Source organism: Vulpes lagopus, chromosome X (assembly GCF_018345385.1).
Source record: "Vulpes lagopus strain Blue_001 chromosome X, ASM1834538v1, whole genome shotgun sequence".
Taxonomy (NCBI): Eukaryota; Metazoa; Chordata; class Mammalia; order Carnivora; family Canidae; genus Vulpes; species Vulpes lagopus.
Window position 1 is genome coordinate 86,800,064 of NC_054848.1, and position 13,938 is coordinate 86,814,001.

General features: G+C 39.8%; 1 pseudogene; it reads right to left on the bottom strand.

Moving 5' to 3' along the window:
* Positions 1 to 4,311: 4,311 nt before the first annotated feature.
* LOC121482621 lies at positions 4,312 to 13,572 on the bottom strand (annotated as a pseudogene).
* Positions 13,573 to 13,938: the final 366 nt, after the last annotated feature.

Sequence of the window (13,938 nt, forward strand, 5' to 3'; positions counted from 1 at the left end):
ACCAATTGTCAGCGGTGCCCCACCTGCCTTATGCTAGTTCACCCTGACATAGTCTATCATGCCGTATTTTTCCCTTCATTGTTCCAACTTGCTCAACCCTTCCTTGCTCTAGACATTTCTGTCCTATCCTACCTTTCTGTCTCTAAAGAGAAAAAGAGTAAAGGTCCTGTCAATTCCTCTTAGCCTTTCTTTCTTTTGTTTTTTTAAAGATTTTATTTATTTATTCATTAGAGACACAGAGAGAGAGAGGCAGAGACAGAAGCAAAGGGTGAAGCAGGCTCCCTGCGGGGAGCCCGATGCGAGACTCGATCCCAGGACCCTGGAATCACCACCTGAGCCAAAGGCAGACACTCAATCACTTAGCCACTCAGGTACCTTCCCTCTTGGCCTTTCCCATACCTTCCTTACTCTGGCTTGAACCCACACTACATTTTCCAGTATGCACTAACCTGCCATGTACAGTCTTTTCCTGTCCTGAACAATACTTTCTTCTCATCATTTTTTCTGTTTCTTCTAGTTCCTGTCTATCAAATAGGCCTTGAGAAAAGCTCTGATGCCTGTTATTCCATAGAAAGATGATGGCAGTGACCTGACACACTGCCAGTGTCCTGGCACTAGCAGAACATCTCTGAATTTGGGGTTGCTTTTTCAAAATTTAACAAAGCTCTTTGTTTTATTTTAGATTTAGAAACTGCCATAAGCTATTTTTATGTAATTAAAGCTTCATATCAATAGCTACAAATAACAGAGAGATAGCAATTTAAACAACTATTTCAACAATCAGAAGCTGCTTTGAACTTTTAGAGTATATGAAGTGACAAAAAAATCACTTTAAGTTAGAAGAGAAGAAAGGAAGAAAAACCAGACTGACTATATATATATATATATATATATATATATATATATATATATACATATATATAAAACTTTTCATACTTTATGGCTTTTCAAAATTATCTGTAACATCTTTCACTAGCCTTCAATAAAACTTAGATATTACATTTCACATAGATAAAAACAGGAACTGTAGTAAAACAATTTGGCAATAACAGATCTTTATTGAAGGCCAAAAACATTCAATTAGAAAACATTCAATTCAGTAAAGAGAAATTTGTTACATAAAATCAAGAACACAGAATAGACCAGATTACTCTCATTTTATTTTTTTGTCAATTTCAATAGTCAGTAAATGCATTATGAATCATTTCTACCTTTTGGCTTATCCACTCAGAAACAGCTATTTACAACAGAGAAGCTGAATAAGCTGAATAAGTCAAGTGATTGTAGGGCCAAGAAGTTTGTTTATAATTTTTCTTTAATTAAAGCTGGTTCCTCTTTTCAAGGATGTAGTAGGTTGAATGGTGGCCCAAAAAGTATTAAGTTTTAATTCCTGAAAAATGTAAATACCATCTTATTTAGAAAAAGTGCCTTTGCAGATGTGATTAAGTTAAGAATTTTGAGGGATGCCTGGGTGACTCAGTGGTTTAGCATCTGCCTTTGGCTCAGGTCATGATCCTGGGTTCCTGGGATCGAGTCCCACATCAGGCTCACTGCAGGGAGCCTGCTTCTCCCTCTGTCTATTTCTCTCTCTCTCTCTCTCTCTCTCTCTCTCTCTGTGTGTGTGTGTGTCTCATGAATAAATAAATAAAATCTTTAAAAAAAAGAACTTTGAGATGAGGAGATTATTCAGGTGGGCCATCATCAGTGTCCGTATAAGAAAAAAGTAGAATGACATTCCATTGGAGTGATATGGACATAAGCAAAGGAATGTTGTCAGCCACCAGAAGCTGGAAGAGGCAAGAACATATTCTACCCTAGATCCTCAGAGAGAGCATGGCTCTGCTTATACCTTGATTTTGGACTTATGGTCCCCAGAACTGTAGAGGATAAATTTGTGTTTATTTTTAAATAATGCACTCTTTTTAGTAATTTGCTATAGAAGCCATAAGAAAATAATACAGATATTTTTGTGCCTGGAAATGGGATGCTGCTGTAACAAATACAAAAATCCGAAAGTGATTTTTGGCTTGAGTTATGGATAGAAGCTGGAAGAAATTTGAGAAGCATGGTGGAAAAAGCTTAGATTTCCTTGAATAGACTTTTGATAGAAATAAGGATGTTAAAGGCTCTTCCAGTGAGGGCTCAGGAGGAAATGAGAAACATGGTAGAGAAAGCCTGTATCATCTAAGGGAATACATATATTGCCTGTCATGATGAACAGAATGATGGTAGAAACATGTACATTAGAGGCATTTCTGGAGAAGGCGCAGAAAGAAATGGGGAGTTTATCATTGGCAATCAGAAGAAAGATTATTTTTTATTATATACACCAGAAAACTTAGCTGAATTGTTTTTCATTCTGTTTTCTGAGCATGCATTTTGTCTAGTGATATGCATGTGGCTTTCTAAATCCCTCAGTGTACACAGGTGTTTCTAAATGTCTTTATTTCCCAAAGCAATTGTCTCCCCAGATTTTTCTGCCAGGCTGTAGGTGGTCAATTGTGTGCTCAGACATAATCTATGGTCCCAGTTGGCTGTGGATTTTTCTTTAGGCTTACAATATTTTTGAGCAAAGCTTACCATTTTTTTTCTACTCTAAGTGAGTTTTTAGTTAGGCAAAGATATGGGACCTTTTGTCAGTCTTTCAGGTAGCCCCAGGCAGGTTAGAACAGATAAACACTGTAATTTGCAAATAACATCCACTAGGCTGACTCCAGAACCAGGTACAAAGGCCTGACACTGCTGAGCCAAGGAGAGGGTGAGGTAAGGGCAAGTAAAAATGCCACAAAGCTTTCCTACCATTTTTAAGTTGTTTTTTTCTCTTTATTTAGCATTTACTTGTTTGCTGTAAACCTTTAACTGTTTTCCAGATGTCTAACAAAGCTGGTTCTGACAGTTCTTGCTTGTTTCTCAATGCTTTTGTGGAGTAATGGATGTTTGGAATTGCTCCTCCAGTTTTGCTGGGCTCACTCCCATATGAACCTTTTCATATGTTGCTGAATGTGATTTGCTACTTTGTTGAGGATTTTGGTTCTATGTTCAAAAGAGATACTAGCTTTTAGTTTTATTGTTATATCTTTGCTTTATTTTTGAGTCAGGATAACACTGACTTCCTAAAATGAATTGAAATTGTTCCTTCCTCTTTTATTATATGTAAGGGTTAGTGAAAGATTTGTGTTAAATCTTTTTTAAGTGATTGTATAATTCATCAAGAAAGCCCTCTGGTGCTAGGCTTTTCCTTGTTGAATTTTTTTTATTATTTATTCAATCTATTTCTTAAAGGTACATTCAGATTTCTATTTCCTCTTTAGTAAGTTCTGATAGACTGTGTCCCCAGAAGAGTTTGTCTTTTCTATGTTACTATTTTGTTTGCATACAACCATTTTTTAATATTCCATTTTAATTTATTTTTATTTTTTTAAATCAGTATTTCCTCTTTCATTCTTAATTTTAATCATCTGAGTTTTCTTTTTCCTCTCGATCTGTCTACTTGAATATTTGTGAGTTTTGTTGATTTTTTCAAAAGAAAAAAATTGATTTTGAGTATCCTTATTATTTTACTATATTTTATTTACTTATTTATCTATTTCCACTCTAGTTGTTATTTATTTCTTCAGCTTGCTGAAGTTTGCTCCAAACTCCAAAGTAAGAGATTAGGATACTAATTTTGAGATCTTTCTTTTTTTAATATAGTCACATGGAGCAATAATTTTAGCTCTAAGCACTGCTTACTATTCATCCCAAGTTTTGATATGTTTTGTTTTTGTTTTCATTTATTTCAAAGTATTTTTTTTTACTTTTTCATATTTATTAAAAAAAAACCAGAATGGATTAAAAAAAAAAAAAGAGCCATCAACAAGGACAGAAGTGCCAGACACAGGCCAGAAGATAGCTAGAAAAATATGCCTTAGGAAAGTTAGGGAGCCCTATTACCTTTAAAAATATAAAGCTGAAAAAAATAATAAAATAAAAATATAAAGCTGTAACTAACAGCTATTTTTCTGTTATCTAGCTACTCTTGCCCTACCCTCCAACATGGCATAGCTGGCTTGCCTTGTAAGGCCTCAGTTTCATGAAGAATCCCATGTACACAAAGGCTGGTGTAGTAGTTCTTAATTCACTAGAAGATCTCATCCCCACATGGTCTCATTCCAGGTGTGTGGCTGACTACCTTCATCATTCTGCTTAGAGATGGTTTCACTTCTTGAAAATACAGCTACTAAAACACAAAACATTGTTTATATAATGATCAACAAGTCTTCCCCTCCCTTTACAGCAGGTGATAAATGACTAAGTACAGAGTACTGTGAATTTTGTACGGTTGAAATTCTCATTAAATGATCATTAGCTTATGGTCACTAAATTTACATATTAAGGAAATTATATATAGAATACTGCAAAAACACAGTAAAAGATTGAAGTTTCCCCATTTCTGCTCAAAAGTCCCTTCACTCCCAAGCATCATATTTTGACTCTGAAGTTTGTTATTACTGTTTTTCCTCTTTTTGATCTTCCTTTTGTTCCCCAGTGCCAGAACTTCCAGAGCCTTCTCACTCAGATGCCATCTTTTTGTATGCCATTTCGAAGAGCCTCAGTGATGCTTGCTGAAGGGAAGATGTTGCCTGCCTTATGTTTTCTCCCATTTCACTGTCTTTTCGAGCTAGAAGTTCCCTCATTTTGGAAATCTCTTCTTTTAGCTTGTTGCATTCATCAGCAGGCAATTGGTCCTTGAATTCTTCCATTTTTGTTTCTGTGTCATGAATGATTCTTTTAGCCATATTAACTGCTTCAACTCGTTCATTCTTTCACCTGTCTTCCTCAGCATACTTTTCTGCATTTTTAACCATATTTTCAATATCATCTTGCTTAACTGACCAGAAGACTGAATCACAATCTGCTGCTCATGTCCTGTACCCTTATCTTTGACTGAAACATGTACAATCCAATGGCATCAATGTCAAATGTAACTTCAATCTGAGGGACTCCGCGAGGGGCTGCTTACCTTTGATTAGAATTCCAAGCCATCTCTCTCACCCTGACACACTTTAATCTCCACTTGAGTCTGACCATCAGCAGCTGTAGAAAACACCTGGATTTTCTTGGTTGGAATAGTGGTGTTTCTGTTGATAAGTTTGGTGAAAACACCTCCCACTGTCTCAATACCCAGAGACAAAGGAGTGACATCCAGGAGCAGCACATCTGTGACATAACCAGCTAACACACCTCCCTAAATGGCAGCTCCAATAGCCACAGCCTCATCAGGATTGACAGCTTTGCATGGGGCTCAGCCAAAGAGATCCTGTACAGTGTGCTGAACCTTGGGTATCCTAGTCATGCCACCAACAAGAATCACTTCTCCAATGTCACTCTTGCTGACTTCTGCATCTTGCATAGCTTTTCGGCATGGAGCGATGGTTCTCTTGATTAGATCAGTGACAGTGTATTCAAACTGAACCCATGTCAGCTTCATATTCAAACGCTTGGGTCCAGAAGCATCCATAGCAAGACATGGCAAATTAATGTCGGTCTGCACAGATGAGGAGAGTTCACACTTAGCCTTCTCAGCAGCTTCCCAAACCCTCTGAAGTGCCATGTTGTCTTTGGTTAAATCAACTCCTGTCTCTCTTTTGAACTCCTTCACAATGTGTTATAGCAAGGCCTGTTCAAAGTCCTCGCCACCTAAGAAAGTATCTCCATTGGTGGACTTCACCTCAAACACTCCTTTCTGAAATTCCAGGATAGAAATATCAAAAATCCTACCACCTAAATCATATACAGCAATGATCTTGTCTTCTGATTTATCTAGACCATAGGCCAGCTCAGCAGCTGTGGGTTCATTAATTACTCAAAGCACATTTAGTCCAGATATCTGGCCAGCATCCTTAGTGGCCTGTCTCTGAGTCATTGAAATACGCTGGAACAGTGATCACGGCATTTTTTGCTGTATGCCCAAGGTAATTTTCTGCAGTCTCTTTCATCTTCATCAACACAAATACTCCAATCTGACTTTGAGAATAGAGTTTTCCATGAGCTTCAACCCAGGCATCTCCATTGGAGGCATGGATTATTTTATTTTATTTTATTTTATTATTTTTTTTGTTCTTTCTCCCTTTTAATTTTTTTTAACTAATTTTTATTGGTGTTCAATTTACCAACATACAGAAAAACACCCAGTGCTCATCCCGTCAACTGTCCGCCTCAGTGCCCGTCACCCATTCCTCTCCATCTCCCTCCCTCCTCCCCATCCACCACCCCTAGTTCGTTTCCCAGAGTTAGGAGTCTTTATGTTCTGTCTCCCTTCCTGATATTTCCCAACATTTCTTTTCCCTTCCTTTATATTCCCTTTCACTATATTTTATACTCCCCAAATGAATGAGAACATACACTGTTTGTCCTTCTCCGATTGACTTATTTCACTCAGCATAATACCCTCCAGTTCCATCCACGTTGAAGCAAATGATGGGTATTTGTCGTTTCTAATTGCTGAGTAATATTCCATTGTATACATAAACCACATCTTCTTTATCCATTCATCTTTCGATGGACACCGAGGCTCCTTCCACAGTTTGGCTATTGTGGACATTGCTGCTAGAAACATCGGGGTGCAGGTGTCCTGGCGTTTCATTGCATCTGAATCTTTGGGGTAAATCCCCAACAGTGCAATTGCTGGGTTGTAGGGCAGGTCTATTTTTAACTCTTTGAGGAACCTCCACACAGTTTTCCAAAGTGGCTGCACCAGTTCACATTCCCACCAACAGTGTAAGAGGGTTCCCTTTTCTCCGCATCCTCTCCAACATTTGTGGTTTCCTGCCTGGTTAATTTTCCCCATTCTCACTGGTGTGAGGTGGTATCTCATTGTGGTTTTGATTTGTATTTCCCTGATGGCAAGTGATGCAGAGATGTTCTCATGTGCATGTTGGCCATGTCCATGTCTTCCTCTGTGAGATTTCTCTTCATGTCTTTTGCCCATTTCATGATTGGATTGTTTGTTTCTTTGCTGTGGAGTTTAATAAGTTCTTTATAGATTTTGGAAACTAGCCCTTTATCTGATATGTCATTTGCAAATATCTTCTCCCATTCTGTAGGTTGTCTTTTAGTTTTGTTGACTGTATCCTTTGCTGTACAAAAGCTTCTTATCTTGATGGAGTCCCAATAGTTCATTTTTGCTTTTGTTTCTTTTGCCTTCGTGGATGTATCTTGCAAGAAGTTACTGTGGCCAAGTTCAAAAAGGGTGTTGCCTGTGTTCTCTTCTATGATTTTGATGGACTCTTGTCTCACATTTAGATCTCTCATCCATTTTGACTTTATCTTTGTGTATGGTGAAAGAGAGTGGTCCAGTTTCATTCTTCTGCATGTGGATGTCCAATTTTCCGAACACCATTTATTGAAGAGACTGTCTTTCTTCCAATGGATAGTCTTTCCTCCTTTATCGAATATTAGATGACCGTACATTTCAGGGTCCACTTCTGGGTTCTCTATTCTGTTCCATTGATCTATGTGTCTGTTTTTGTGCCAGTACCACACTGTCTTGATGACCACAGCTTTGTAGTACAACCTGAAATCTGGCATTGTGATGTCCCCAGATATGGTTTTCTTTTTTAAAATTCCCCTGGCTATTCCAGGTCTTTTCTGATTCCACACAAATTTTAAAATAATTTCTTCTAACTCTATGAAGAAAGTCCATGGTATTTTGATAGGGATTACATTAAACGAGTAAATTGCCCTGGGTAACATTGACATTTTCATGATATTAATTCTGCCAATCCATGAGCATGGAATATTTTTCCATCTCTTTGTGTCTTCCTCAATTTCTTTCAGAAGTGTTCTATCGTTTTTAGGGTATAGATCCTTTACCTCTTTGGTTAGGTTTATTCCTAGGTATCTTATGCTTTTGGGTGCAATTATAAATGGGATTGACTCCTTATTTCTCTTTCTTCAGTCTCATTGTTAGTGTATAGAAATGCCATTGATTTCTGGGCATTGATTTTGTATCCTGCCACGCTACCAAATTGCTGTATGAGTTCTAGCAATCTTGGGGTGGAGGCTTTTGGGTTTTCTATGTAGAGTATCATTTCATCGGTGAAGAGGGAGAGTTTGACTTCTTCTTTGCCAATTTGAATGCCTTTAATGTCTTTTTGTTGTCTGATTGCTGAGGCGAGGACTTCCAGTACTATGTTGAATAGCAGTGGTGAGAGTGGACATCCCGGTCTTGTTCTTGATCTTAGGGGAAAGGCTCCCAGTGCTTCCCCATTGAGAACGATATTTGCTGTGGGCTTTTCGTAGATGGCTTTTAAGATGTCGAGGAAAGTTCCCTCTATCCCAACACTCTGAAGTGTTTTGATCAGGAATGGATGCTGTATTTTGTCAAATGCTTTCTCTGCATCTAATGAGAGGATCATATGGTTCTTGGTTTTTCTCTTGGTGATATGATGAATCACATTGATGGTTTTACGAGTGTTGAACCAGCCTTGTGTCCCGGGGATAAATCCTACTTGGTCATGGTCAATAATTTTCTTAATGTGTTGTTGGATCCTATTGGCTAGTATCTTGTTGAGAATTTTTGCATCCATGTTCATCAGGGATATTGGTCTGTAATTCTCCTTTTTGGTAGGGTCTTTGTCTGGTTTTGGAATTAAGGTGATGCTGGCCTCATAGAACGAATTTGGAAGTACTCCATCTCTTTCTATCTTTCCAAATAGCTTTAGTAGAAGAGGTATGATTTCTTCTTTAAACGTTTGATAGAATTCCCCTGGGAAGCCATCTGGCCCTGGACTCTTGTGTCTTGGGAGGTTTTTGATGACTGTTTCAATTTCCTCCCTGGTTATTGGCCTGTTCAGGTTTTCTATTTCTTCCTGCTCCAGTTTTGGTAGTTTGTGGCTTTCCAGGAATGCGTCCATTTCTTCTAGATTTCCTAATTTATTGGCATACAGCTGTTCATAATATGTTTTTAACATCGTTTGTATTTCCTTGGTGTTGGTAGTGATCTCTCCTTTCTCATTCATGATTTTATTAATTTGAGTCTTCTCTCTCTTCTTTTTAATAAGGTTGGCTAATGGCTTATCTATCTTATTAATTCTTTCAAAGAACCAACTCCTGGTTCTGTTGATCTGTTCCACAGTTCTTTTGGTCTCGATTTCATTTATTTCTGCTAAAATTTTAATTAACTTTCTTCTTCTGCTGGGGGTGGGGTCCATTTGTTGCTTTTTCTCTAGTTCCTTTATGTGTAAGGTGAGCTTTTGAATTTGAGTTCTTTCCAGTTTTTGGATGGATGCTTGTATTGCGATGTATTTCCCCCTCAGGACTGCTTTTGCTGCATCCCAAAGATTTTGAACGGTTGTATCTTCATTCTCATTAGTTTCCATGAATCTTTTTAATTCTTCCTTAATTTCCTGGTTGACCTTTTCATCTTTTATCAGGATGGTCCTTAACCTCCACGTGTTTGTGGTCCTTCCAAACTTCTTGTTGTGATTAAGTTCTAATTTCAAGGCATTATGGTCTGAGAATATACAGGGGACTATCCCGATCTTTTGGAATCAGTTCAGACCCGATTTGTGACCCAGTATGTGGTCTATTCTGGAGAAAGTTCCATGTGCACTTGAGAAGAATGTGTATTCAGTTGACTTTGGATGTAAAGTTCTGTAGATATCTGTGAAATCCATCTGGTCCAGTGTATCATTTAAAGCTCTCGTTTCTTTGGAGATGTTGTGCTTAGAAGACCTATCTAGTATAGAAAGAGCTAGATTGAAGTCACCGAGTAGAAGTGTATTATTATCAAAGTATTTCTTCAGTTTGGTTATTAATTGGTTTAAATATTTGGCAGCTCCCACATTCGGGGCATATATATTGAGGATTGTTAAGTCCTCTTGTTGGATAGATCCTTTGAGTATGAGATAGTGTCCCTCTTCATCTCTCACTACAGTCTTCGGGGTAAATTTTAATTTATCCGATATAAGGATGGCTACCCCTGCTTTCTTTTGAGGGCCATTTGAATGGTAAATGGTTCTCCAACCTTTTATTTTCAGGTTGTAGGTGTCCTTCTGTCTAAAATGAGTCTCTTGTAGACAGCAAATAGATGGGTCCTGCTTTTTTATCCAGTCTGAAACCCTGCGCCTTTTGATGGGGTCATTAAGCCTGTTCACGTTCAGAGTTACTATTGACAGATATGAGTTTAGTGTCATCATATCTATTCAGTCCTTGCTTTTGTGGATTGTTTCACTGAACTTCTTCTTAAAGGGAAATTTTGAGAGTCCCCCTTAAAATTTCTTGCAGAGCTGGTTTGGAGGTTACATATTCTTTCAGTTCCTGCCTGTCTTGGAAGCTCTTTATCTCTCCTTCCATTTTGAATGAGAGCCTTGCTGGATAAAGTATTCCTGGTTGCACGTTCTTCTCATTTAGGACCCTAAATATATCCTGCCAGCCCTTTCTGGCCTGCCAGGTCTCTGTGGAGAGGTCTGCTGTTACCCTAAAATTCCTCCCCATAAAAGTCAGGGAGTTTTTGTCTCTTGCTGCTTTAAGGATCTCTTTATCTTTGGAATTTGCAAGCTTCACTATTAAATGTCGAGTTGTTGAACGGTTTTTGTTGATTTTAGGGGGGGATCTCTCTATTTCCTGGATCTGAATGCCTGTTTCCCTTCCCAGATTCGGAAAGTTTTCAGCTAGGATTTGTTCAAGTACATATTCTGGCCCTCTGTCCCTTTCGGCGCCCTTGGGAACCCCAATTAAATGTAGGTTTTTCTTCCTCATGCTGTCGTTTGTTTCCCTTAATCTGTCTTCATAGTCTTTTAATTGCCTGTCTCTTTTTTCCTCAGTTTCCCTCTTTGCCATCAACTTGTCTTCTATGTCACTCACTCGTTCTTCCACCTCGTCAAGCCTCGTCGTTAGGACTTCTAGCTTGGATTGCATCTCATTTAATTGATTTTTAATTTCTGCCTGATTGGATCTAAATTCTGCCGTCATGAAGTCTCTTGAGTCCTTTATGGTTTTTTCTAGAGTCACCAGTAGCTGTATAATAGTGCTTCTGAATTGGCTTTCTGACATTGAATTGTAATCCAGATTTTGTAACTCTGTGGGAGATAGGGCTGTTTCTGATTCTTTCTTTTGAGGTGAGGTTTTCCTTCTAGTCATTTTGCTCAGCGTAGCGTGGCCAAAAACAAGTTGTATTGGGAAAAGGAGAAAAAGAGAGAGAAGGAAAGAAAAGAGAAACAGAAAAAAGAGAAAGAAGAAAAAAGGGAAAAAGAGAAGAAAAAGAGAAAGAAAAAGAAAGGAGGAAAAAAAAGGGGGTGGGCGGGGGAAGCAATCAGAAATCAAGGAGAAAGAAAAAAAAAACACAAAACAAAACAAAAACAAAAAAACAAAAACAAAAAACCACGGGGGAGTATCATCCGATTCTGTGTAGTTTAAGTCCCTTGCCTTCCCCTGTAACTGGTCCGTGTCGCTGGTCTTCTGGGGGAGGGGCCTGCTGTGCTGATTCTCAGGTGTTAGCACTTGGGGGAGCTGCTCTGCCCCTGCCTGGTGCAGGGCTCAGTGGGGGTGTTTACCCCGTGAGGCCCCGGGAGGAAGCCACAGTGGCGGGGCAGCAGCTCTGGGAACCTGGATTCAGCCCCCGCAGTAGCTCCGGGGCTCTCCGTCTGCAGGGCCTGGAGGCTCCGGGGCGGGGCCGCTGATCTGCTCAGCTCGGGGCAGGAGCGTCCTTGCTGTCCTGGGCCCTCCCGGCCTCTGCCTGTCCCTGGGGGAGGCCGGATCCTGGGCTGTGTCCCGGCGCCCTGTGCTCCGGGGCCTGCGCTGTTGGATTCGCGCTCCCGCCCCGCAGCCCCCTCCGCGGAGCCGCAGCCCGAGCCCCTCCGAGCTGTTCCCGGAGCCGCGCCGCCCCCTCCGCGGAGCTTCTTCCTCCGCCCGAGCCGCCGCCGCCGAGCTGCTCCCGGAGCCGCGCAGCCCCCTCCGCAGAGCCGCCGCTCGAGCCCCTCCGAGCTGCTCCGTATCCCGCCGTGCGCGCTGCTCCCTTAGGGAGCTCGGCGCACTCTCCCGGGGCGCAGTTCCTCTGTTAGTGTCCCAGGGAGCCTGAGGGCCTCCCCACCTTTCTGGGGATCCTGCTCCAATTCCCCGGGAGGCCTTTCCGCGGGGAAGGTTGGTGCAGCTCCTGCTCCTCCGGGACGGGGCTCTCCTGTCCTGGGGACACTCGCCCCGGCCTCAGCCCGGCTCCTCGCGGGGCCCCTCCCCCTTGGAGGCCTTTTGTTCCTTTATTTCTTTTTCCCCGTCTTCCTACCTTGATAGAAGCGCGAACTCTTCTCACTGTAGCGTTCCAGCTGGTCTCTCTTTAAATCTCAGGCCGAATTCGTAGAGTTTCAGGATGATTTGAAGGTTATCTAGGTAATTTGGTGGGGACAGGTGATTTGGGGACCCTACTCTTCCGCCGTCTTGCCCCTCCTCCACGGACAATTTTAAAGGGCACATTTTTAATATCTTTTTGTACTTCAGGGTCATCATATCACTGGCCAATGAGATGCTTGGTGGCATAGAATGTATTGTTTGGGTTGGTGACAACCTGTCTCTCGGCTGGCATGCCAACAAGTCGCTCACCATCTGATGTAAAGGCCACAACTGAAGGGGTGTTTCTGGCTCAAAGTATTTTCTAATTTGTCTTGTGATTTCTTTATTGACTCATTGGTTATTTAGTAACATGTTATTTAATTTCATAGATTGCAGGATTTTTCAGGGTTTTTTTTTGTTATTTATTTCAAATTTTATTCTATTGTGGTCAGAAAACATACTTGATATGATTTCCTTTTATATTTATTGTGACTTATTTTGTGGCCTAACATATATAGTTGACCTTTGAACGACGTAAGTTTGAACTGTGGAAATTCACATATATGTGGATTTTTTTATAGCACAGTACTTTAAAAACAATTTCTCTTCCTTAGGATTTCCTTAATAACGTTTTATTTTCCCTAGCTTTCTTTATGGTAAGAATACAGTACATACTACATATGACTTATAAAATACGTGTTAATAAACCGTTTATATTTTCTATAAGGCTCCACTAAACAGTAGGCTATTAGTAGTTAACTTTTTGGGTAGTCAAAAGTTGTATGTGGATTTTCAATTTTGTCAGGGATTGGCATGTATAACTACTGCATTGTTCAAGGATTAACTGTAGTCAGTTCTGGAGATTGTGTTCCCAAATTTGTATTAATTTTCTGCTGTGCTGTAACAAATTATCACTAACTTATGAGTTTAAAATAACCAATTTTTAAAATTACATTTCAATGCCTCAGAAGTCTAAGTGGGTCTCACTGGGCTAATGTCAAGATGTTTAAGTAGTTGTATTCCTTTATGCAGGCTTTAAAAGAGAACCTGTTCCCTTGCCTTTTCAGCTTCTGGAAACTACCTGCACTCTTTTTTGGCTCATGCTCCTTTGTACCTTCAAAAATAGCAGTGATCCTATGTTTCTTTCTTCAATTACATGACTCTTTTCCTCAGATTGGATATCTCAATTGAACTAGCTTCAGTTTTGCTGATTCTTTCTTCTGTTTCTTCAAATCTGCTGCTGAACCACTCTAGTGAATTTTTCATTCCAGTTATTTAATCAACTTCAGAATTGCTAGTTGGTCCTTTTTAAGAAATACATTATACTCCTTAGTTATATTCTCTATTTGGTGACCTCGTTCTCATATTTTCTTTAGTTATTTAGGTGTGATTTTTTTTTATTTCTTTGAACATATTAAATTAGCAATTTCAACATTTAATTAGTAAGTCCAATGTTGGAGCTTCCTCAGGGACATGTCATACTGACTGCTTTTCCTATGTATCAGCCATACTTTCTTATTCCTTCGCATATGTTGCAATTTTTTTTAAGATTTCATTTATTCGTGACAGACACAGAGAGAGAGAGACAGAGACACAGTGAGAGGGAGAAGCAGACTCCATGCAGGGAGCCTG